This window comes from Triticum dicoccoides, chromosome 2B (assembly GCF_002162155.2).
Source record: "Triticum dicoccoides isolate Atlit2015 ecotype Zavitan chromosome 2B, WEW_v2.0, whole genome shotgun sequence".
In the NCBI taxonomy this organism is placed as follows: domain Eukaryota; kingdom Viridiplantae; phylum Streptophyta; class Magnoliopsida; order Poales; family Poaceae; genus Triticum; species Triticum dicoccoides.
In genome coordinates, this window is record NC_041383.1 from 802,716,554 (window position 1) to 802,718,344 (window position 1,791).

General features: G+C 53.4%; 1 long non-coding RNA gene across 1 annotated transcript; it reads right to left on the reverse strand.

Annotated features, from left to right (window-relative positions):
• Positions 1–561: 561 nt before the first annotated feature.
• On the reverse strand, positions 562–1,772 carry LOC119368900. The gene is made up of 2 exons (XR_005176774.1): positions 1,183–1,772; positions 562–1,068 (listed from the first exon to the last, which is right to left on the reverse strand). It is a non-coding gene; the product is annotated as an uncharacterized LOC119368900 (long non-coding RNA).
• Positions 1,773–1,791: the final 19 nt, after the last annotated feature.

Consider the following 1,791-nt stretch of genomic DNA (forward strand, 5'->3'; position numbering starts at 1 on the left):
ATACTCTGTTTTTCGCGACACCCAAATCGACGTGGAGACTTCATCCGACTGAAAACCGCACTGCAACGAATGAAAAACCACACTGCATCAAACGGGTAAGAGAACTTCATGGTTTCTTTTTTCTGGGACGTAAATTTTTAAAGACGAGGAAGAAAACCGCACTACTTTTAGACTGAAAACCGCACTGCGTCTGATGGACAAGTGCACTTCATCTTTTCTTTTGTCAGACTTAATTTTTCTTAAACGAGGAAGTGAAATGCGACACTCTTAAAAGTGAACTGCAAGAACTCTCGAAAGTGAGCCGCATTAGTTTCTTTTTTCACTATTTTAAGCGTCTTGAACGGACGGACACAGTGTAAACTTTTGTAAATACATTTTTTTTCCAAATGATGTGGACTTCAAAGCCCTTCATATTGGGCTTTTTATAAGACCATAGTGCAATGCATTTTCCTCTTTCTTTGTTCTCTATGTAGTTTTTTGGTATTCCCTTAGTGCATTGCATATATTTTTGTTTGGTTAATATTGAATTTTGCACTGCGGGGAGGAGGCGGGTGGACTGCATTTTTGTTCCACACTGCATTGCATATTTTTTCAAACTGTGGGAACTCACACCAAAAAACATACGCACGCACAAATCAGAAACGAACTTCATGATTCACACAACCACATTGCATGAAAAAAACACAAAGCTCCCCAAGGGGGAGTAGCATGGGCATTGCACGACGGCCACAAAGCAACCCAAGTGTTGTGGACTGCACACACTCACTTGCCGTGCTGCATGGACGCGCCGAAGAACTTCACGAGAGGGAGGCTCGCTCCAAACTGCATGAGGAAACTACAAAAAAAATGCAACACGACATTCAACCGAACTGCGTCGCTTTTCTTCCTGTAAAAATAAGCAAGCTGGATCTCAAGAGCAAATAACAGCGGACTACATTGCACTTTGATTTTTTTTTCTTTAGAAAAACACAAAATCAGTGAAGCAAATGAGAAATCTCGTTGACACGGGGGTGAGCCGCCATGGATGCGCCATGGAAGGATAGCACCTCCTCTCGTCCAGCCGTCAGCCTACACAGAGGTGAAAAAGACAGTGAGGTCAAGGCACGGCAACGCAGCCACGTCGGGCGGCCGTTGTAGGCACCGCTCCACGGCGGATGAAGTCGAACAGAGGGAGGGACTCACCTGGCACCATCAGGGGCTCTTCTCGTGTACTGTGGGGAAGGTTGAGAACTGCATGTCGTCGCACGCCGTACCACACGCCATCGTTGGCCGAACTGCACGTGAGCCGCCGGGATGGATGTGCACTAGGCCTTGCCGGAGGGAGTTTTGCAGGGAGAGGAGGCCCGCTGGAGGGAGTTTTGCAGGGACAGGGGAGGGGCGTCCTGCAGGTTACCGGCTGGGGAGGGAAGGAAGGGGTGCCCGCAGCCTAAAGACGGCGGCAGGGGGGCGCTGGAGAGTCGGCGCGGCCTGGATCCGGCGGCAGCGCGCCGCGGGAGGGCCGGCGCGGCCTGGATCAAGCGGCTGGGCGTCGCGGGAGGGCCGCCGCGGCCTGGATTTGGCCCGGATCCCATCTAGCAGCGGGTCAGGGGAGGGGTGGCACCATGGGTGATAGAGAGGAGGCGCGTCGGTCGGACGGAGTGGAGCGGGGCAGGCGGTGGCCGGGGCAGGCGAGGTAGGTGGTGGCTGGGGGCAGGTCGCAGTGTGTGGTGGCCGGTGGCCGGTCGCGATAGGTGGTGGTCGGGGGCGAGTCGCGGTGGGTGGTGGCTGGAGCCGGTGGCGCGGGGAAGATGA